This window comes from Cryptomeria japonica, chromosome 5 (assembly GCF_030272615.1).
Source record: "Cryptomeria japonica chromosome 5, Sugi_1.0, whole genome shotgun sequence".
Lineage (NCBI taxonomy): Eukaryota > Viridiplantae > Streptophyta > Pinopsida > Cupressales > Cupressaceae > Cryptomeria > Cryptomeria japonica.
In genome coordinates, this window is record NC_081409.1 from 542,611,857 (window position 1) to 542,637,557 (window position 25,701).

At 36.5% G+C, this 25,701-nt stretch overlaps 1 protein-coding gene across 2 annotated transcripts in view; it reads left to right on the plus strand.

Annotated features, from left to right (window-relative positions):
- LOC131034562 (DExH-box ATP-dependent RNA helicase DExH8) overlaps positions 1-25,701 on the plus strand; it is a 279,913-nt gene that overhangs the window by 252,901 nt on the left and 1,311 nt on the right. The window lies entirely within an intron of this gene.

Sequence of the window (25,701 nt, forward strand, 5' to 3'; positions counted from 1 at the left end):
ACTTTTGACTTAGGCCCAAGCTCAAAGACCCAAGAAAAAGATGACTTAGATAATTCAGTTGCTTCCATAAAGGCAAAACTGGATGAGGAGATAGACAAGAAGAATGAGCATAAGAGAGAAGTAGAGTGCTTGAAAGAATATATTTGGCAATTGACCACCAAGCCGCTTAATCAAGCCAACCTAGAAGTTCTCTCACTTTAGATTCGCAGCAGACAATCAAAAGTTCTAAGGAAGATGCAGTGACAACTAGAGAAACTAGGGATTGGATGGAAAGTACAAAAGAAGAGGCAACCAAGTTCATGAGCATATGAACAAACTTCTTGTTTGCTTTCCAGGATTGAGAACATGGCAGAAATGTGGGCTGACTTCCAAGATGTCCAGGAAAGAATCATTCCGTGCCTTCGAGAACTCAAAGGAATTTCATCCCAAGAGCTGGTTAATCACAAGATAATCAAAGCAGGGGCTGCTTATGATTTCCACAGTTGGCACTGGACATTGGTTGCACGGAATGAACTCTTGGAAAAGGTGAAGATTGATGCTGATAAAATAGAAGAACAAATAAGGGCCATTCAGTATAAGATCTTCCTTGTAGTTGCAGAAATACTTGAGAAAGAAACCATCCGAGAAAGGGATATGCAGCTGGAGAATCTGAAGATCAAAACACAGGACATCTTTGCCATCACAGGACCGGTCTTGAAGAGCAACCTGGCTAAAGCATCGAACCTCCTTTCCATCAAAGATGCCTTTCAGAAGTACTAGCTAGATTGGTAATTCACCTTTGCTCTTTGTGTAGATGACTTAGAAGGATTGGAATTCAAGGTCAACCTATTGCCACATGTCACGATAGAGGAAGCAGACCAAATTGTGTCCAAGTTCAATGAATATCAAAAGAAAGGGATACAATCCTAAAAAATAGCATCTTGCGCCACTTGTCTCTTTTGTAATTGATCTTTGATGTTATTTTGGGAAACTCTATCTAGGGTTGGGTTGTTTAGATCTCAGTCGTTGATCTTAGATCCATCTCGGCCATTTATTTTTCTTTCAAAACTCTATATAAACCCACATTCTCTCATTTCATTATTGTTGTGGAGAGATTTATGAATTGTTGCACAGAGCTATTTGAGTAATAAAATATTCATTATCAGTATTGTTTTGAAATCTTTTTATTGCTAAATGGTTGCATGGTTGCATATTCCTCTTCAACAATTAGATTAGATTTTCTTTAGTTTGTTTTTAAGTTATTAGATGAATGATGGATCTGATAAGTATTAATTGGTGAAGTATTGCTCATACTTTTGTTGGATGGATGATTTCCTTTCAATGTGCAAAGTTAGCCTAATCTTTTAATATGGATATTTAACTTCTACTTGGAATGATATCGTTCAATTGTTGGTATTCTTTCTAAGTAAGAAAATCTTAAGTATAACCTTAGAAGATTGCACACGCTTTGCGTAGTTGTCCCAGTGTGGTGAAATAAGGCATCATTACCAGTTTCACCCAATCTTTACCGTCTCTCGAGTTCATAGGAATAGCTTAGAAGTAGTATAGAATCCCTAAACCCTCATCCTTTTTTATTTTTTTAGTCCTAAACCAGAAAATCCAAAAACATAGAGCATAAATTGTCAAATCTGCCTAAGTTCAACTCGTGAACGATACCGGTCGATAAGCGTAAGTCCCCCTTGATATTTTCAGCACACACTACCCAAGCAGCTATCTCACTAAAGTCGCTCGTTCGCACATATAGACCTTGGAGTCGCCTTGTGGTCTTTCTCGCAATCTTGGCACAAGTAGTGATTTTGTTTAGGAGAGGATAGAGTATCCTTGTGGTATTTTATTCTAAGTGTTTGGTAGATGATAAAATGTCCACCAAGAGGTACCTAGATTTCAACCCATTAAAATAAGACTTCAATGTTATGCTGGTTTGGATAAGACTACCCAGTCTTCTCTTAAATTTTGGTTTCCATCCTCTTTGGTAATTATTGGTAGTTCCTTTGGAAAATTTGTTTCCATTTCAGTTGAAACTAAAAAGCTTACTCGTTCTACTTTTGCTTATATTTTAGTTGAGATGAATTTGTTTTTGGGTATGGCAGAACAAATTTGGTTGTAACTAGGAAAAGATATATGAAAGCAGCTTATAGATTATAAAATGCTAGCATTTAGATGTAGAAATTGTTTCTGTGTAGGGCATTTGGCTGCTTCTTGTCCTTGCAATATGAAGAAATCTTTTGGAAATGCGTCGTGGTGGAATAATGAATAGAAGCAGCATCAATCTTAGAAATCCTCTTAGATTTCCCATCTTATGTCCTCTTCCAATAAGTCTATCTTATTCGAGAACTGAAAAGATTTAAAGGGTGTTATGGATAATGACACAAAGAAGACTGTGGCTGAGGCATCTGCTGGCCCAAAAGAAGGTGCTATGCTTCAGCAATTTTTATCACAGAAGTCTACTACAATTGAAGGATTTGGAAGTAAAATTATCGAAGAGAACCAAGAAAGTATGTCTCCAAATGTTCAAGATATGATTTGGAATCCCCCCAAAATGTTAATGTTGTGGGAGGTGTTTCGAAGCAGCCAGTTTTAATGTATTGGGAGGGGTCTAGGTTTAGGGATTATGAAAAGGGGATATAGAGGGTTATAAGGAAGATTTTCCCCAAAGAGATCAGGGTTATGAAGATGCTGGTCTAGAAAACATTTCTCCTTGGTGAGATGGTTGGAATGTATAGGATATGGGTCTTGTGAATAAATGCTCACAATATCATGGTGGGGCCCAAAAGAAACCCCAACAAATTACTTTACAAAAAAAAATCCACAAATGACCAAAAAATAGATCAAAGGGATTAATATGTACAATAGGTAATGAACTTGGACAAAAAAGAGGCCCTAGACATAAGAAATAAGAACAAGGGGGCTAACTTGAAAAATGAATGCTTGCAAGCAAGTATAGTAGTAAAAGAAAAAAAGTGGAGAAAGACCCCATAAGGTAATAAATAGAAGACCATCTAGGTGGGGAATTAAAATCCTCAAGTGTTAGTTATCCAAGATGCATTAGAGAAGCCAATGAAAATGTCATCAATCATAGTGGGTGTACCACTGCATAGTTTGAGAGTACTTGTTAGGGAGAGTTCAGAGTTGGGGATTAGGGCGGGAGGGGAGTGCTGCTTGGACAATCCTAAGAGGTAGTTGATGTTGCATAGAACTTACAGCACTCTCCTCTCTTTTTCCTCTTGTCCTACCCATCATTCGAGGCTGAATAACTATTGGTAGTGGGAAGAAAAGGGTATTTTAAACCCATTGTTTAGATTTGCAGCATGGAAGGGAGGTGTAAGAGGGTTCTTGATGCCAAAGATGAGAGGAGCACAACCAGTAGAGTGAGTCTCAGCCATAGTAACTAGCTAGGAAGAGGAAAGCTCATTGATCTGTACCTGCCCATATGCAATCCAGAAGTGCCAAAAAGGCACTTAATGCCTCCAACAATAGTGATGGGTTGAAAGAAAGAAGTGATCAATCTCTTGGATCACTACAAAAAGACCCATGCCTAAAGTTAGAGATCACATGAAGAAAAAAATATAAAATTTGTTCAAGTTCCCTTACAAATTGCCTCATATTCATGCAATACTATACCTATTAGTAAGATACAATACAAAAGAGGCTTCATATCGATCTTTGCTATTTCACAATTTCATCAGATCTCTATGGTCATTCATGCAACTTGTTAAATTGTCTTCCTTGACTCAATTTATCAGCTACCTCGCAAGTCAAAATAAATTCTCATATGATGAGATTAGAAAAGTGTAGACCTGCAAAATGTCAGACTAACTGCTGGAAAATGGCGTTTCATTTCTATCAAAGTTGTAAGAATACAGTAATACCGTATAGAAGTGAAATGTCTTTGTTTATGGTTCAGTGTGATAATACAACCTATTTTCAACTCCTAGAAATCATGTGAGGAACTCATGTGGCTCAAAAAATTGCAGCAGCGTTGAGAAATTAGATTAATTGGTGGTATAAAATGAAATAGAACAGAAAATAAAGAGAAATATCTTTAAAGTTGACTAGTAAGTAATCAACCAAAAGGAGTCAATGGGACTGTAAATAAATACATCTGCAGACAAGAACAGAGGTTGAATACAGAATGAATAATACAGGGAAAAAAGATATAAATGATTTCACAAATAATGGGGACCGAAGGAGGCAAAATGTTTGATGGTATCTCAACTGGTACTGCCATTCATGGCCGAGGAACAATAGTGATTAGGGCTCGTAAAGTATTCAGATGATGGTATTGGGCATTTTGTTGCCAAGTTGAGTGATGTTGGATTATCAGTAATGTGGTCACTTCCTTCATAATGAGTTTAAAATGGGCCCAACAACTACCACTTTTCCTATAGAGATTAGTTGGCGTTGCACCTTTACCTAGAGGATCAATGCACTTTGCATGGGATTAAATGGACTTAAAAAAGAAGGTACATCTCATGAAAGAAGGTTGAGGCACCAATACTATTTGGTTAACCACAAAACTCATACATTATTATAAACCTTGTATCTAAGGCTTTTATATACATGTTTCTAATGTCTCGAATTGATTTTTTTTGTTTTGTATTTTACAGTGAACAATGCACGATCCTTAACACCTTTTGATCACCATGATTCCAATATGGGGAAGGTGAGAGCATATGGTGAAGGGTTTAGGCTGATATTATAATAAAATGCTTGTTAGTGGCAAGCCACACAAATAAATATTACAATTTCTACAAATATTTGGATGTAATGTAATACTTATTCTGGTAGAAAACCTTCTAGATTAATTACAAACTGAAAATTGGTAATAACTAGATCTAGGTTTGGCAACAAGCCTTCTAGAACAAATTACGAAAATCTCAATCTGGTGGAGAATCACTCAAATTAACATTAGGAATATTAATGCTAGAAAGTAGATGATATTCTAATGTCTTGGCAAGATAGCTTTTGAGACTTACAAGTACAAAACTATTATTCAATAATTATTTCTAGGAGTAACTGCATGGAAATTTACAATGAAAATCATTATTTCTATAATCAATAGCAGTTGCAGAAATATCACTGAAACAATTACTAGAATTAGTGCTGTTTGTAAGATCATTAATATTAAACCTTATCAAAAATATGTAGCATGGTACAACTGCCTTTGAAGATGTATGGCAGGCTGAACCATAATATATTAGTAGCTTTAAAAAGGCTGCAAACTTCCTTATAGTTGTATGGAAGCCCCTTTTGAAACATTCAAAAATACATTAAAATCTTCACTCAAGATGAATTGCACTTTTTTTCATTAGCCATTATAATAATTATAACATGTAAAAATGATATTCAGAAAGGAAGCAGCCAAGATGGAAAATAGCTGCGGTCCCTATTTTGGAATAATAAAGGTAGCAATTAGATTAAATGAAAAGGTATGGCAGTATTTTTTCTCTAAAACACCAATCTTTCAACAATAATAATCAACACTTTGTATGATTTTGAACAACGAGAAGAGGTACAACCAGCCAAGGAAATGAGCCAAAGTAACATCAAAAGATTTAACAATTAAATCTTTATAAAATAAATATTTAAAAATCAATTTAATCAGAGGCTAAAAACTTCATCAAACCAAAATCTAAAAACTCCACACACGCAAATTTTGGAAAACCAAATCAAAATATATACTGAAGATCCTACATAACTAAATAATTGAAACTAGAAGAACTTTGCATCTATTCAACACAATGAGAATTCCAGGATGGATTTATTTGAATGAATAAGAGCTATTCATTATCAAATCCATTTTTTGCCAAAGGCTTTTTCGTCCTAAGGAAGAAAAGATGAACAATGTTTAATCTCAAAAGAAATGGGTTTGATAATATGAATTGGTAACCCTCTCCACTCCTTAACTCCTTATATAGGCTTTTCGAGGAAAAAAGTAATATTATTTTTTTTGTCTCTATTTCCCTCCAACTTTATTCAAAAGTATTTAGAAAGTCATTTAATTAATATTTCTTGACCCCATTCATAGTGACACATTTTTTCCCTCTTTTTTGAACAACCTTTTTTATTATTAAGAGAACATTTGTCTTTTTATGAATAAATCATAAAGTTATTTTCTCAACAACTTAAATTTTTAAATTATTTCCCTTGCACAATGCCATTAGCCTATGGGAAATCAAATGATAGGATAAGGGTTTCCTAATGATCTACACTTGGAAAAGATACATGACAATATTATTCACAACAGATCCATTAGATCCTTAAAATAGCAAATTATCTCATATATTCAGCAAGAGTTAGTTACAATGTGCTAGAAATCCTCCTTCATATAAGTTCTTGATTTGACTTGTACCTAGAATTTGGAGAAGGTCCAATTTATTCAACTTTCTCTTTGTCCTTTGTATAACTGGCTTAGTTGTATGGTTCAAATATGTAAAACCCAGTAAAAAAATGGGTTTCCAGCATTTTGTATCTAATGCTTGTGTTTCTCTTGTATAAAATGCAATTATTATATCTAGACATTGATCTTGATCCTAGGTAAATTGGAGGGACAATGATAAAAAAGAGAAAGCCTACCATTTTGAATTGAGTTTTATATTTATGCACAGGGAATGAAAGATTTATGCACAGAGAAAGAGAGAGAGAGACATGTTGTAATGTCCCCTATTTAATTTCTTGGAAACTGAGGACAATTAACTAACACTTTAAAACATAGGTGGCTACTTTCCTAAGTAATTAGTTACCAACCTTAAAAATAGATACTATATAATAAGAATTATGAGTTACAATTTGGTGTATGGATATATCTATTTCTCTAACTTGTTGTAATTGACATCTGGAACACTATATATACTTTTTCTGTTGTTTCTAATATGATGGGTATACGTATGCCATCGGTCTTCTCCTTGCCACCTATAGTGATGATAATTAATCATTGTGTCTACTCGTTCCTTTGTGGTAAGCAAATAATGGTCCCTCTCCCCTAAACAAACAATCTTCAAAGCCTTCTTATATCTTGACTTTGAATATGATAGGTTGTGTTCCCAAAAGATACGTTTAATGCTTCTTCTTGTATATTAATTGCACTTTTCCAAATTATAATTGGATTAACTAATCAAGTAATAGTCCACTGGTATTAAGTATCTTCATAATAATGATATGTCATTGACTAGTTTCTAATATTCGTCGTCTATATAACCTTCTCCACTATTGTATTATTGATATAGTGACCATCAATTAAATACTATGTATCACCCTCGTGGACGGAGTCCTCTGACATATTTGTCTACGTATTTGTGATTGTGGGCTTGACCATCGTAGCTATGTAGTCTTCATAATATGCAGTGTTTATAATAAACACGTTCCTCAATTTGACTGCCAAGTATGTCGACTATCCTTCTTCCATGTAACTATGATACTAGGTTGTTACGTTTTTTTTTTTTGTGCAATCCTATTAGTTGATGTTATACATATCAACTTCCATTACGATTGTTGCCTACATTATTTATCGTATGCCCCTTTGTTTATTTGATCGAGAAGAGCATATGCTATTTTTGCCATCTCCTATTTGTGCTTCATCGATAACCATCGCTCTGCATATTTAGTCGATCTCTTCATCATTATGGCTCAATTGATATCCTCAGCCCGACGTATGTTCTCTTGTCTTGGCCAGCAATTATAAAGAATGATGAGTTGGGTCGTCCAAAATAGGAGGGAGTCTTTAACAGTCTTAGTACAAAACTTCCGTATTCTAGACTCTTCCATTCTTCCACGGGAAGGAGAGTTTCCAATGCATAAGCAAATGTCGAATTTGTTCTTTAGAGATGCTTGGTTTATTTCATACTTCATATTTTAACTCTTATATATTAGTTTATCGTGTATGATCTTTAGAATATGGAGGATGAACGGCAACGATATTTGTAATGTCCCCCATCCGCAATCTGTGTCCTTTGCTACCACCTTTCCCTGCCGCTATTCCTTCCCACGCTCCCCCCCTCTTTCCTCCTCACGGCTTGTTCTTTAATACCAGTGGGGGGTGTTGGAGCGGATCCAACCAGGGGTTGTGACTGCTGAGGGAGGGGTGAGCGGTGGTGACTTTTGGAGTCACCGCTCCCTGGTCCACCCGTAACTCCTTTCGGGCACCTTAGTCTATACGCACCGCATCACATATAATGCGACTGCTGGGTGCAATACGCCCGTGTAATGTTCTTAAGGTTTAGTGTTACTTTATAAGGTATTGATACATTATAAGTATTTTGTATTGTATATTAATATTGGTTTCTTGATATCAAGCTTGTTTTCTTATTAATTAGTTTAAATCTTTAATTTAAACTTATTTAATTGTTTATCGATTTTAATTGTCTCCATGTCCGGCTAATGTAGAAACAATTCTGAAATGGCCAACCCATCAATAGTGTAAAACGGCTATCTTAATTTATTTTATTATTATTATTTATTTATATTACTTATATTATTATAATTTGATAAATATGAATTTAATATTAAGCAATATAAATTTTATATATAAAATCTTATTTGTTATTAGTAAATAATGATCATATATAACATAAATAATAATCATAACAAATAATAATAAACATTAATAATTATATATTAGAGGAAAATCGTGAAGTCTCATAAATGAGACGATTTTCCAATATTATTAAATGTTAATTAATAAATGTTTTAATTATCGTATTTATTTAATCACAATAATCCAATGTCCAAAGAGGGGTTATGACACATGTAATGACAAATAAAGATTTTAAACAAATGCTTATTTTTGTTATACAAGAGTTCTATATAAAGAGGGATTTCTAAGTAGGGATATTTAAATTATAATGTGATGTGAGGATCTTCACCAACAAAAGAGCCAAAGGCTTGTATCTATTTAGTTAAGTAAAAAATCAAGATGTTGTTGGGCAAAGCTATTGATGTTTGTTTTGAACAAGTTGGACAGAGTCAAGACAATGTTTGGTGCATGTGCTAGGTTGCAACTAGTATTTGTTGTTGGGCTAGGTAGTCAGTAAGTTTTGCACTTTTCTTGGATGAAAATATGTGAACTAGGTGTGGATCAAATTTGTGCAAATGTGCACTTGCTAGAGTATTGGCACATGTCTTGATTTGTGGCATTGGGTCAAACAAATTGATGTTTTGTTCTGGTCCCAACTTGTAGAACTCTGTTTTGGCATTACCATGGAACTAAATTTGATTGGTGCCAATTTGTTCTTTGGTTTTTCTTATGAAGAGTATGTATGCATCCACTGAACTTTAACCTTGATCAATCCCCCTACCTCATGGTGAGTAGTGGAACCCACTGCATTTTCTTGTAATTGTTAAAACGTAGTTAGAACCTACTCTAGACTTTACCACATGTAAAAGGGTGTTTACTAGCACTATTAATATACAATAAAGGAATGTCCTCGTTGAGATTATGATTTGAGTATGGGATGAACAAATTGATCTATTTGTGTCAGAGAATTGTTTTCTAGGCCAATAGCAGTATGAGTCATTGGTTATGTTATAGGTTAGTTCAATGAAGGTGGGCAATTCTATTGATGTCGCTTTTGATACACAAACTTAAGTGGAACAAAATGCTTCCACTTGAATAATGCTTTGATTATTTGGTCAAGGATGCCTGGTTTTCACTAAGAGGTTATGTAATTTATCCACAAGGGGATTATTAGTTTTTTCTAGGCCTTATATGAGATTAGGAAATATGTGAATGATACACTTTCCAATGAGTTTTGAGTTTGATTATCAACAAAATTGAGATATTTCAATTCGGCTCAAATTAACATGAATCTAATCCTATTCCTAAACTAGTAGCTTAAAAGAAGGATCAAAAGATTGATCGGTTCAAATTAACAAACTACCTAATGAAGTTGATTTGTCCAAAGAAGAATTGCTTTATCTTAATTGTTTTGGATTGAGGCATGAGGTCTGTTGCTTTAACTCTTTCAAGGTTAATTGTCACCTATTCCTTGGACGATATATGCCCAAGGAGCTTGCCTTCTTTCATGCCAAATACGCATTTTTTGGGATATAAGGAAATCCCATTATTGGAATATTAACTCCAAGTGCTTACAATGGTCAATTCTTCCTTGGCATAAGAAGTTAAATCATCTTGACAAACCACTATGATCTTATTTATCAAACTGACAGATGAACTATCCATTACCCTTTGGAAGGTGGCTCCTACTTTTTTGAGTCCAAAATGTTAAGTTTTAAGATCAGATTAGATAGGCAACAAATCAAACACAAATGCACCGATATTATCCTGGGAGAACCTCCTTCCTCTTGAAGGTGAAGAACCCAGCAATAATGTTCCTTATTGTATTTATCAATATAATAGATGTCTTTACAATAAATTGGCTTCACTCTTGAAGCTATATAGGAATGATAACAATCTACAATACAAAATCTACAATCTTCTGGAAGACTTGGTCTTCCTTGGTGAATTCACTAACTGTTGTAGATGAATATCAATGGACGGTAGAATGAATGATGTGAATTGCTGTAGAATATATGCACTCCAATCTGCAAGAGAAGGAACACGATCTACTAGATATAAATCGCTGAAGATAGAGAAAAGTCGGACTGTCGTGATGTTAATTCCATTGCCTTGGAAGTGAAGGGGAACACAAACTATATACCCACATATTGGTGATGCCAAACAACATGATCCTTCAAGAGTCGGCTTCTAGCTAACAATTATGCCTCTTCATTAGCAAAAGATTACATTATAATTACATGTCTTCCAAGGTGGTTGATCCAACAGTTCAATGTGAAAATCGGACACATATGTAAATCGAACATATTTAAATGTGTAAGGCTGAAAAGACCCTTCACACATTTTGATGGTATAGTCGGCCTTGTAGGATCCGATCGAAGCTATCCATTAACACTCCCTCTTAGCTAGGGAGGAATCCTTCTCGATATCTGAGTCACATAGTGACATCCACCATGGCTACTCCCAGAGGGTGAATAAGCACTAATGCCAAGTCATGGAGTCTCTCACATGACATCCACCATACCTACTCGCAGAGGGTGGAACAAGGGATGGAACCTCAAACTTCTCTCACAAAGAAGAATGCACAACAAGGGCTGATACCTCAAACTTCTCTCATAGAGAAGAATGCATAACAAGGGTTGATACCTCAAACTTCTCTCACAGAGAAGAATGCATAACAAGGGCTTGCACCTCAAACTTCTCTCACAGAGAAGAATGCATTATAATACATATCAAGTAATTAATGATGCTGAGACTCCCTCTCAGCAAGGGTTTTATTCTCCACAACTCCAAGCTTGTCTCGAAAATGCACAAACTTCACTTTCACAAGAGGCTTGGTGAGAATGTCATCCGTCTGTTCCTCAGTACAAATGTATCTCAACTGAACAACATTCCTTTGTACCATATCTCTGATATAGTGGTACTGAATCTCAACATGCTTTGTTTTGTCATGTAACACTGAATTGACTGAAAGCTTCACACAGGTTTAGTTATCAAAATGAATGGTAGTAGGCTCCAATGATTGTCCAAACAATCCTGCAAGGAGCTTACGAAGCGACACTGCTTCGCGAGTTGCGACACATGCTGCAATGTATTTTGCCTCTACAGTTCTCAGAGCTACTGAAGACTGCTTCCTACTACACCAGGAAATCATAGCAGATCCCAAGCTGAAGCAACAACCAGAGGTTCTCTTCCGATCAGTAACATTCCCTGCCCAATCAGAATCAGAATATCCTTCAAGTATCAGGTCCACACTGGAAGAGTATTTCAAGCCATATCCAACTATGCCACGCAAGTATCTCAAGATATGCTTGGTTGCAGCTAGATGTATCTGTCTAGGTTCACTCATGAATTGGCTAAGTGCACTCATTGCATAGCAAATATCTGGTCTAGTGTTAACCAAATACATCAAGGACCCAATCAACTGCCTGTACATGGTAGGGTCCACAAGATCTGAACTAGCTACAGTTTCCCTTAATTTCTTCAAGTTAGTTTCCATTGGCGTGGACATAGATTTACAATTTGTCATTCCAAATCTCTTCAAGATATCGATGGTGTATTTTCCTTGACTTAGGATAATCTCATTGGGCCTTTGCCAAACTTCCAACCCTAGAAAGAAGTGCATGAGTCCTAAGTCCTTCATCTCGAATTCTGAAGTCAACTCCTTGCGCCTATCAATGAGATGATCTTCTCCTGTGACAAATAGGTCATCAACATAAAGTGCCAAGATCAACATATCACCATTGAATACCTTGAAGTAAAGGTTTGGATCAGCATCATTCTTGCAGAAACCCAAACCCACTAAGTGTTTGTCAATTCTTTCATACCAAGCCCGAGGAGCCTGTTTAAGACCATATAGGGCTTTCTTCTATTTACACACATGAGACTCTTTCCCATTAATCACGAACCCCTCAGGTTGCTCGATGTAGACCTCTTCTTCAATCACACCATTGAGAAAAGTAGTCTTCACATCCATCTGATGCAATTTCCATCCCTTAGCCATTGCAATGGCAATGATGGTTCTAATGGAAGTATAGCGAGCAACAAGAGCAAATGTTTCTTCATAGTCTATTCCCTCTTGTTGAGAGAAGCCATGAGCCACAAATCTAGCCTTGTACTTTTCAATGCTACCATCAGTTGCATGCTTAATCGTGTACAACCACTTGGAAGATACAACAGACTTCCCTTTCGGTCTAGGCACAATATCCCACACATCATTCTTGAGAATGGATTGATATTCCTCATCCATTGCATCTTTTCAAACCTGTTGTTTTGAGGCTTCCTCTACGCTGGAAGGTTCAGACTCAATAAGATTACACATCAATCCAACATAATTAGAGAATCTCTGTGGTCTTTTACTTTCTTTGAATGTGCCTCTAGGAGTGGCAAACGGTTTTGCTTCCTGCAATGTCTTTCTTGCCCAAAGAGGTCTCTTTCGAGACACAACCATATCTCTAGGCTCATCAGTGGGATCCAAAGGTTCAATTGGATCATCATTCATATCAGGTTCTATAGACTCCCTCGGAATCTCAGGTGCATGATCAACATCCATGTCGTGAGGAGTCTCATCATCTATCTCAATGCACGAACCCTTTGATTTCCTGAATACAACATCTTCCTCAAATGTGACATCCCTACTTACTTCTATTTGCTTCTGACCAGGGATGTAAATACGATAGGCTTTGGAGGTTTCACTGTAGCCCACAAATATCCCTCTCTTGCCAAAAGGTTCCAACTTGGTCCTCTTGTCCTTGGGAATATGAACATACACAGGACAACCAAAGATTCTCAAGTGACTGATATCAGTCTTGATCCCTGAAAAGGCTTCTTCAGGAGTCATATTTTGTAATATTTGATGAGGACATCTGTTCTGAACATACACTGCTGTTCTAGAGGCTTCTACCCATAGAAAAATCTGAAGGTCTTGATCATGAATCATAGCTTTTGCAGCTTCAATAGATTTGTTCTTCTTTCTGCAACCCCATTTTCTTGAGGGTTGTAAGGGACACAAAACTCCCTCTTGATCCCTACCTCAATACAGAAATCACGAAAGCTACCCGAGGTATACTCACCTACATTGTCAGACCTTAAAGTTTTAATTTTCTTCCCAGATAAACTTTCTACAAGAGTTTTAAACTCTTTAAACCTACCTAGGGCTTCATCAGACTCTTTAGACCTTAAGAAATAAATCCAAGTCTTCCTAGAGTAGTCATCTATGAAAGTTACATAATACAAACATCCACTTAGGGATGGAATTGACATTGGACCACATAAATCTGAATGTACAAGATCTAGTATTTCTTTAGACCTACTTTCATTGCTATGAAAAGGACTCTTAATATTTTTGCCCATAGCACAACCTTACAAGTACCATCATGTACATAAATAAGTTTAGGAATACCTTTTACCATCTTCTCCAATGATGGAAGAGCCCGGAAGTGAAGATGTCCAAGTCTTCTGTGCCAAAGTTCACCAGAATAGGAAGAATCGTGAATAAGAGCTTGAACAGGGAAAGTGGAGAGTTTATACAAACTCTCATGTCGATTTCCGATCACACGAGCAGTCTTGATGCTGGAGTTCTTAGGCCAAGCAAGAACTCTTCCTTCAGAAAATGCAATTTGATAGCCCTTATCCTCCAAGGCTGAAATAGACACAAGGTTTCTCTTTATCCTTGGCACGAACAACACACCACTTCGGTGTAGAGAAACTCGAGATTCAAGGTTTAGAGATGTGGCACCAAATCCTCTTACAGAATAGCGTGCATCATCACCAATAATAACTTGAAGATGTGACTCCTTCTCCACTAAATCAGATAGGTGCTCTCGATAACCGGTGATATGTCGAGAGACTCCACTATCAATTAACCAAGTATCATTGTCCGTAGGAACATTGCTTGATAATGCTAATATGAAAAGAAAACCATTGGAGTTATCTTCAACCTCCTTTTGAGATGAGACTTCATTGATGTTTGCTCCTTGATGATTAGGTCTTGTCAAACAATCCTTTGCAAAGTGACCAAACTTGTCACACCTAAAACATTGGATGCGAGAAAGATCTTTCTTCTTCCTAGAATCAGGTGCAAAATCTGATTTCAAATCTCTATTCCTTTTGAAGTTGCCCTTCTTCCAATTCTTACGCTTCTTGGTAGATTGAGTGGCAAGAACATGTGTATCTTCATTTTGAGAGCTTTTGATAATTCCCCTTGTTGTCAATCTTGATTCTTCTTGAACACAATCCGCACGGAGTTGATCAAACTTAGGTAATTTGGATCTTCCACTTATGCTTTGGATAAATGGCTCCCATGAATGAGGCAGACCATTCAAGGCTAGCATGACAAGGTCTTTATCAATCACTTGATCCCCAATTGCGCTTAGTTGATCTCTCAATTCTGAAATTTTCATGAAGTAGGTGATGACTGAATCTCCCTTTGCCATCTTGATTTGGTGGAGTTGCTGCCTCAAAGCAAGAGCCCTACTCACGTTGTTAATCTCATATAAATCTTCCAAGGTCTTGAACATATATCTCGCAGTTGTCATCTTGGAGATGAGAGGCACCAAGTGATCCCTCACGGAGTCAATTAATATCTTCTTTGCTTTGATGGCATTTATCTTGAATTGAAGCTTCTCCTCATGATCTTTAGGTTCGGATAAATCCTTTTCCTCCACGAATTGAAGAAGATCATTTTCTTCAAGTGCAATGAGCACTCTAAACTTCCATGAGCTAAGTTAGATGCGCTTTCAAGCCTATCTTCGACTTTAAGACCGTTACCATTTTCGAGACTTAGAGATACTACTCGACGGAGAGAGAGAGGAGAGAATAATTAGAAGTTGTAGAGAATCTGATCACGATCTTCTTTCACCGTGGCTCTGATACCATGTTAAGTTTTAAGATCAGATTAGATAGGCAACAAATCAAACACAAATGCACCGATATTATCCTGGGAAAACCTTCCTCTTGAAGGTGAAAAACCCAGCAATAATGTTTCTTATTGTATTTATAAATATAATAGATGTCTTTACAATAAATTGGCTTCACTCGTGAAGCTATATAGGAATGATAACAATCTACAATACAGAATCTACGATCTACTGTAAGACTCGGTCATCCTTGTTGAATTCATTAACTGCTGTAGAAGAATATCAATGAACAACATAATGAATGATGTGAACTGCTGTAGAATATATGCACTCCAATCTGCAAGAGAAGGAACACGATCTGCTAGATATGAATCGCTGAAGATAGAGAAAAATCGGACTGCCGTGATGTTAATTCCATTGCCTTGGAAGTGAAGGGGAACACAAACTATAGGCCCACGTATTGGTGATGCCAAACAACATGATCCTTCAAGAGTCAGCTTCTAGTTAACAATTATGCCTCTTCATTAGTGATCGGATATATTTTAACCAACATGTCTTTTTGTTAGTGAAAGATTACATTATAATTACACGTCTTCCAAGGTGGTTGATCCAACGGTTCAATATGAAAATCGAACACATATAAATTGAACTTATTTAAATGTGTAAGGCCGAAAAGGCCCTTCACACATTTTGATGGTATAGTCGGCCCTGTAGGATCCGACCGAAGCTATCCATTAACGCAAAATGCATCGTCACATAAACAAATATGCCTGATAGAGTTGTGAATGTTGTTTTTGAAGAGCACACAAGCAATATTGAGAGGGGGGAGGGGTGGTGAATCAGTATTGTGAATTTTTTAAAACTTTTGACAACATAGAATCAAATAAAAGAAACTGAGAGAATAAGCATAAAGACATAACACCATTTATCTTGTGGAAAACTTTCAGGTAAAAAACCACGGCATCAAAATTCTTTCATAAACTTCAAATGGGCACCAACCCAGATTACAACTCAAAAAAGAGCTCCAACTCTGCTCACAGCACCAACTGTGAACAACAAAGGCTCCAACCCCTAAGCAAGAGAGAGCACCAACTAACATACGATACTCCAAAATGGTACTTCAAAAATGTGAAACGTACAGCCTCTATCCAAGGTAGACACGAACTCGGATTAACTGTACTGAGACTTCTTCAGCAGCATCTCTTTGATACACACCCGCAATCATAGTAAAAGTGAACCATTAAGGAGCAATATCTTTTTATGCTCAGCCATGTAAAATGATCTCTCCAAAACAAAAACAAAAGAATCGAGAGTGCCAATTTAAATTTATATTGTGCTATCTGCCAAACATGAAAAGCGCTTCATCTACCTATACCACAAAGGCATAATCTCCAGTATATAGCTGCACAGAGTATTAAAGTTTTTATTTATTCTTCAAGACGTCTTCAAAACGCACAAAACTTCAACCATAAAGTCTTCTGCAGATTCAATGCTAAAACACGACCTCTACTAAATATGATTACCTGTAAAGGAATTTAGATCAAAGATAGAGAATACAATAGTCTGGTAATATGTAGTGAGGATAGACTTTAATAAGATCACTGCAATGAGTATGTTTTACCTCCGATGTGTGTGTGTGTGTATATATATATATATAACTTTAACTATTAATCTTCTATGATAATATCGACAGCTTGCTGGTTCGTGAAACTGCCACAGTTATTGGTTTTGGTTCACAGCAAGTGTCGATGCCTATAAATAAAAGGATGAAGAGTCATGTCCACGTAGGTGCATGACTTCTACGTGGCTTATGCCACATAGAGTCATGACCCTACGGGGACATGACCCTTCGTTCAATGTCGTTATATATATTACTTGCTTTAATCCGAATGAAGCTATATCCTTAACACTCCCTCTTAGCAAAAGAGGATTGAATTTCATAATTAAGTTTTAAGGAACAACATTCTAGATATACACATTCATTTGACATGATCATTCACTTAGTGACACTTACTAGTGAAATACTTCATATCTCAGAGAGATATGGATTATCTGATATCCAACACTCTGGGACAACTACTTGAAGTCTTATCAGATTACAACCTTGATTCTAGTGACAATTGTAACATTGTCATTATCACAAGTGAAATAATTTTAGTATCATGATATCCGGCACATTTTGGGACAGCAAATTAATGTAGTCAATCATGATATGATTGTTATCATAATTTCCAACATATTTCGGAACAATCATTTAATGATAACAATTCGATAACTCATCATGGCAAATTTAGTATCAAGATTTCTGACACATTCTGGGACAACAACTTAATGTAGTCAATCTTGATAACAGATCAGGCTATTGTGAAAGTCGTCACCTTACAATAGCGATCTTACACTTACATCACATGAAAGATCGTCACCTTCCATGACATAACACATACATGCAATATTGCATTCAAGATATTCATGAATATATCAATTACATATGATTAAGATTAATATCAGAAATTTCCATTATAATTTAGTCATACCAAGTTTACCTCTAAAGTACTCCACTTTCAACTTTGCAAGAGGTTTGGTGAATATGTCGACACTTTGCTCTTGAGTGCTAATGTAGGTCAATTTGATGACATCTCTGTCTACCATATCTCTTATGTAATGGTATGGGATTTCTATATGCTTGGATCGATTATGAAAAACTGGATTTACAGAAAGTTTGATGCAGCTTTGATTATCACAGTGAATCACAGTGGGGTTTAGGGGCTTCCCAAATAGTCCAACTAGCAATTTCCTTAACCATACTGCCTCACGTGCTCCCATGGAGGCAGCCATATATTCAGCTTCAGTGGAACTCTGAGCAACTGCTGATTGTTTTCTGCTAAACCAGGATATCATAGCTGATCCAAGACCAAAGCAACACCCCGTTGTACTTTTACGATCAATGGAACTTCCTACCTAGTCCGAATTAGAATACTCCTACCTAGTTGGAATCAGAATACCCTTGGAGTTGTATCTCAACATTTGTATACTTTAGGCCAAGTCCAATAGTGCCACGCAAGTAGCTCGGAATATGCTTAGCAGCCATTAGGTAAATCTTCTTAGGTTCGCACATGAAATGACTTAACACATTGGTAGCATAACAAATATCAGGGCGAGTGTTTACCAAGTACATAAGAGATCCAATAATTTGTCTATAGTATGTAGGATCTGTAGGTTCTGAATCTACTGCTTCACTTTTGAGCTTATGAAGATTTGTTTCCATTGTAATGGATAGAGGCTTACAATTTATAATACCAAATCTGGTCAGGATATCAGTGGTGTATTTTCCTTGATTTAGGAAAATATAATTCTCTTTTTGCCATACTTCTAGGCCCAAAAAATAGTGCAATAGACCTAGATCCTTCATATTGAATTCAGCCACAAGATCTTGTTTGCATTTTGCAATGAGGTAATCTTCTCATGTTATCAACAAGTCATCAACATAGAGAACAAGTTTTAACATCTCACCATCCGATATTTTGAAGTATATGTTAGAGTTTGCTTCATTTTTGGAATATCCTAGTTTGGAGAGATAACTATCTATCCTTTTGTACCATGCCTTGGGAGCTTGCTTAAGGCTGTAGAGAGCTTTTTTTAGTCTACACACATAGAGATTTCTATCATGTGTAGCAAAGCCTTCAGGTTGTTCTATATATACTTCTTCCTCAATGACACCATTCAAAAATGCGGTCTTTATGTCCATTTGGTGTATCTTCCACCCTTTGGAAGTTGCAATGGCAATGATGGTTCTTACAGAAGTATATTGGGCAACTAGAGCAAATGTCTCTTCGTAATCAATTCCAACCTTTTGAGAGAACCCCCTGGCAACGAATCTGGCTTTGTGTTTTTCAATGCTACCATCTGGCGCATATTTGATTTTGAATAACCACTTTGATGAGACAACTGATTTGTCTTTTGGTCTAGGTACAATGTCCCAGACATCATTTTTTAAGATAGATTGGTATTCCTCAATCATTGCATCTTTCCAAGCTTGACATGTTAAAGCCTTCAACATTTGATGGTTCAAATTTTGTAAGTTCGGTCATGAGGGCAACATAGCATGATTGACTTCTTGTTTTCTTATTCTCTTTGAAGATTTCATCGGGTTGCTCATTACTTTCTTCAATCATCTTTCTTGCCCATAGTGGTCTTTTCTTGTTGTTAGGATTTTCAGCATTCTCGAAATTAGGTGATTGAAGTTCATGATTTTCTATGCTATTCTCCCTCTGATTTTCAATTGTAGGATTTTCATCTGATTTTGCGGTTAGATCATCTTCTGCACTTAGAGATAGTTTATAAGCAGTATCTTCTTCAAATTTGACATCTCTACTGATTTCAATGGATCTTCGTCCTAGAATATAGACTTTGTATCCTTTAGTAGTTTCACTGTAGCCAACAAATATGACTTTATTCCCGGAGGGTTCTAGTTTGGTTCTCTTTTCTTTAGGAACGTGAATATACACGTGGCAACCAAAGATTCTTAGATGGCTTAAATCTGGTTTATTTCCTGTAAAGGCTTCTTCGGGTGTTATATTCTCTAGGATTGAATGAGGGCATCTATTTTGAATGTACACAGTTGTATTTGAGGCTTCAGCCCAAAATGAGATATGTGGATTTTGATCATGCATCATGGCTTTAGCAGCTTCGATGATGGTTCTGTTTTTTCTTTCTGCAACTCCATTTTGTTGAGGATTATAAGGTATAGTACACTCTCTCTTAATCCCAACAAAAATGCAGAATTCTTTAAAATTTTCAAAGATATATTCACCCCCATTATCTGATCTTAGAGTCTTTATTTTCTTCCCAGTTTGATTTTCCACTAGGGCCTTAAATTCTTTAAATTTCAATAACACTTCATTTGACTCTTTGAGTTTTATGAAATAGATCCAAGTTTTCCTAGAGTAATCATCAACATATATCACGTAATACAAGAATCCCCCTAGTGATGGTAATGACATTGGACCACACAAATCAGTGTGGACAAGTTCTAGTACAAATTTTGATTTGTGTTCACTTGAGGGAAAGGACCCTTTTGAGTTCTTCCCTAGAGCACATCCTTTACAAGTTCCAACATGATCAAATTTTAGATTGGGTAATCCTGTGGTAATTTTTCCTATAGAAGGTAGGGCACTAAATCGAAGATGTCCTAATCTTGTATGCCAAATTTCATTAGAGTTTGATACTTCATGATTTAGTGCTTGTTTTTGAGTATTACATAATTTGTATAAACTACCATCTCTAAATCCTATGGGAATAGCATTCTTTATGTTAGAGTTTTTAGGCCAGAGTAGAACTTTATCTTCATGGAAGGTGACACGATATCCTTGATCAGCTAGTCCTGAAATAGAGACCAAATTCCTTTTGATATCTGGTACAAAGAGAACATCTTTCAATTGTAATGTAACTCCTGTTCTTAATTGAATTGAGCGGGTCCCAATTCCTTTCACTGGATAGGTAGAATTGTCTCCTATTGTAACTTCTTCAGTTGAGTGGCCTTCAAAGGTTTCGAATTGATCTCTAAAACTGGTTATGTGTCGAGATGCTCCACTGTCGATTATCCACATATGTTTGTTTGAGTTTAGTTCGCTTGATAAGGCTAAGAAAAATAGAGGATTCTCTACTTCCTTGACTTCAGCTATGGTTGCTTGAGCTTTCATTCTATCTGGGTTGAGCCTGTGAGTGTGTCCAAATTTATCACACTTGTAGCATTGAATCTTGGAGAAGTCTTTTCTTTTGTGATTATTTCCTCTCTTCCGTTTGAACTTCCTTTTCTTCCCTTTGTTGCTTGTGTTAGCATGTAGTGCTTGAATTTCTCCCCCTTTGTTTGGACCCAATCCTCTTGTGATTAGTCGAGATTCTTCTTGAGTACAATCATTCTTGAGTTGATCGAATTTTGGTAGTGTCGGACGAGCACTAATGCCTTGAATAAAGGATTCCCAACTGGATGGTAATCCCTTAAGTGCTATTAGAGATAGCTCCATATCATCTATATTATTCCCAATAGTTGACAATTGGTCTTTTAATTCTGAAATCCTCACGAAATAGGATGTGATTGTTTCTCCTTTGTTCATGTAGATATGCATTAATTGCTGTTTTAAAGTGAGCAATCTGCTTGCATTATTTATTTCATACGAGTTTTGAATGGTCTTGAACATATCATATGCTATAGTTAGTTTTGAGATGGTTGGGAGAATGTGATCTTTAACAGCATCAATTATGATTTCCTTAGCCTTGTTGTGTCTTTTCCAGGTTGTTTTCTTTGGCTCGTCTTCGGGCATCTTAGTATCTTCTTCTATGTATGCATCTAGTTCAAGTTCTTGAAGAATTGTTGTTATTCGAATTCTCCATGAGACGAAGTTGGACGCGCCTTCAAGTCTATCCTCCACTCTAACACTGTTCACCATGATTGATTTTCCTTTGATTCTGAGTGCAAGTCTGAATTTTTTTAGAAAAGAGGTGTCACTATTTTATTATTTCTCTACCAACGTGGCTCTGATACCATGTTAAGGAATTTAGATCAGAGATAGATAATACAATAGTCTGGTAACATGTAGTGAGGATAGACTTTAATAAGATCACTACAATGAGTATGTTTTACCTCCGATATATATATAACTCTAACTATTAATCTTCTATGATAATATCGACAGCTTGCTGGTTCGTGAAACTGCCACAGTTATTAGTTTCGGTTCACAGCAAGTGTCGATGCCTATAAATAAAAGGATGAAGAATCATGTCCATGTAGGGGCATGACTTCTACGTGGCTTATGCCACGTAGAGTCATGACCCTACGAGGACATGACCCTTTGTTCAATGTTGTTATATATATTACTTGCTTCAATCCGAATGAAGCTATATCCTTAACATTACCCACGATATTTTCAAAAAATCGTGGCCTTGCTGGACACACAACCCAGCCACGTAAGAAAGGTCTCAGCCCCAAAACGGCATCCATAAAGAAAAGAATTTGACCACGGCACATGGAAGGGGAAAAAAACGCATCATAAAGATCAAAACATTGCACTCCACACACCATGATATATTACCATGCTGCCTGACATCTATTTAATTTTTTTTTTTCTAATAACAGTTCGTGTTCTCAGCCCACTCTCTTCCAACTTCAGCATACCATAAATATTTGGCAGGGTCCACCTTTACATAGCTAGCGCACATCCAAGATATATAACGGCAGCTTTAAAAATATTTTCTCCTTAAACATTGCCCACAATAAGCCAAAAAATAAACGACTCTTAAAGCAATCAATCCTTGAAATAGAAAATGATTTGAATGAAATTAAAAGGCCATTAATAATGCGATTCAATCAGTCCTTATGACTATTCAAAGCTGACATGTCATGAAATCTGAATTAGCTGCTGACAAGAGACAAGTAAGCATACAGCTCAAGCAGGCAGGCAGCTCAAGCAGCTCAAGCAGCCAGGCACACAAGGAGCTCAACCAAAATTCATAATCAAGCTGAATTAAGCCTTTGACATCAATGCCAAATTAACCCAACAGTTTTATGTTGCTCAAATTCCTTGACCACAACTAAATTATATCTTGAAAAGCCATCCATTATTGAAATTAACTTGGGTTCATACCGTCGTAGGACCCTATCTACTGAGCAGTTGGTAAGGGACCTTGACACTTCACAACAAATGATCCATATTAGGCAATGGGTAGTTTAGTTGTCAAGTGACTCGATATTCAAATTTCTAAAAATTTACACAGCCTTAAATAACGTTTTAAATTTTTTTTTGGAACAAGGTTGGATAATGGTAACCATTCTGAATGTTTGATTGACTTGATTGTGCCGCCATCTTTTAGTTTCATTAATTCTTTCTACATGCAAAGGGCCGGTGTGGGATTGATAGGCTTTTGTTTCTATTTAAATGGCTTTGCACTAGGCTCTAAGGGAAAGGTGTGTTGCAGCAAATCTTCCCTATAGGCTTTTATTTCATCGTATGACCATGCAAAGCACTTATTAAACCTCTTCAATAATGCAATTAGCATTTCTTTCTCTTTCAGCTTCAACTTCTTACCAATGTAAATCATCTTCGGAGCCACTTTAGTGTCTAGGTTTACACCTATATCATCTTCTCTGATCTGCTTACACCTTGTCTTGTAGTGATCAGCATATCATACATCCTTTGAAGTGCTACAAGGCTCCTCATAATGGTATTGTTTTTAGCTGAATAATATCATTCTCAAAAAAGGTTTCTTTTCCATCTTTAACTTCTACCATATGCTGCCAATCAATGAGATATTTTTTTCAAAATTACAGTCGGAATACTTATAAATCTGCCTATTATCATTGAATACCTGCCAGCTGTATATGCTCCAAGGAATGTTTGTCCTAGTGAGAACCTCCACACTATACATGCAACGGAGTGATGTGAAAGAAGCATCAAGCTTTGAGGTCATGACAACAAGAATATCAGCTATAGTATTTTCAGTTCTGCCCAACCATTTGATATTAAAAGCATCAAACATTTTGATGGTGTCCCATACTGCATTCCTATACGTTCTTTTTCATTTTTCTTTGGCTACGTACAAATCTCTAACTTGAGACACTACCAGTTCCGAAGCATCATGGACACTAAAAAATAAAATACCATGCTTGAAGGCTATATTTAAAGTTTAAACCAATTATTATGGCCTCATTTTCAGCCACATTGTGCAATCAAAATTTAATTTGAAAGTAAACTTAGAACTTTTGTCATTGAGTGACACCAAAATAATACCTGCGCCATGTACTCTTAAACATTTAAAATTAAATACCATGCTTGAAGGCTATATTTAAACCAAATAAACGAGACTCAGACTCGGACTCGGGACTCGAAGTCAAATTCGGCTAGACTTGGCAAAGTGAAAAACTCAAGAAATTTAGAGATTTTTAAAGATTTAAGACTTGTTTCATGCACCCTTTATTAAATACACCTTAAAGACACAATGACATCATCAAACTCGGCTGATTTGATTACATACATAAGTATACATCAATCACATAAGCATAAACACAAATTGTAGGTGAAGGAAATAACAAACATAGATATATAAATATTGTCAAATGTATACAATATTACAAAAATCATGGAATAAAAAATCACTTTCATCATGATCATCACCAAATGTTCCATACAAATACCAAAGGTAAATACAACTACAAGCCTATGGCTCAGAGGAGTCTGCATCCCTTGGCCCCGGGCCCCTTCGAAGGCGTCTAAGGTAGGTCCTGGATGATTCGGCAGCCATAGCCTCTCCCCGTGACACCATGCCAACCTCACCAACATTAGGAACATCTGTGTCACTATCTACCTCTGGCTCTCCTGTCTCTGCTCGTGCTCTATGCTCCTCCTCTGCCATGGCTACAGCCTCAACCTCTATATCTACTTGGTCGACCCAATCAGTGGACAATAAAGAAACAAAACAACAACCTTAAAACAACTTTTAAAAATGTGTTTTTTGAATGCCTTTTTTCATGCCTAGCGTCGACCGAGTTTGCACGACAGGACTCGCGAGTTTGGGTGATTTTGGGGCAAAATCACCGTGTTGGTGAGTTGGGCGAGTTTGCCCCCTGGACTTGGTCGAGTCCGAGTCCGAGTTTGCTGAACTCATGGGGGGTGACTTGGACTCGAACTCGCCAAGTTTGGGCGATTCCAAGCGATTTCCGTTTCTCTGATTGAAACCAATTATTATGGCCTCATTTTCAGCCACATTTTTTGTGCAATCAAAATTTAATTTGAAAGTGAACTTAGAACTTTTGTCATTGGGTGACACCAAAATAATACCTACACCACGTACACTCAAAACATTTAATACCATGCTTGGAGGCTATATTTAAACCAATTACTATGGCCTCATTTTCAGCCACATTGTTTGTGCAATCAAAATTTAATTTGAAAGTAAGCCTAGAACTTTTGTCATTGGGTGACACCAAAATAATACCTGCACCATGTACACTTACACATTTAATACCATGCTTGAAGGCTATATTTTAACCAGTTATTATGGCCTCATTTCACCTACATTGTTTGTGCAATCAAAATTTAATTTGAAATTAAACTTAGAAATTGTGAGCAATTAGGTTTTGTAAAGAAATCCTTATTAATAGGACTTTCAATGTGGTACTCATGAAGTTTAATGATCAACTATCTATTCTTTAGCACGAATAAGGGAATCTTTTATTTGTGATGAGGTAGGTGAATTTGTGACAGTCATTGCAGTTTACTCTTTCCTTTTTTGCATGCAGTTGTTCGTAATTGTTATTATAGGCATTCTAACTTCTAAGCT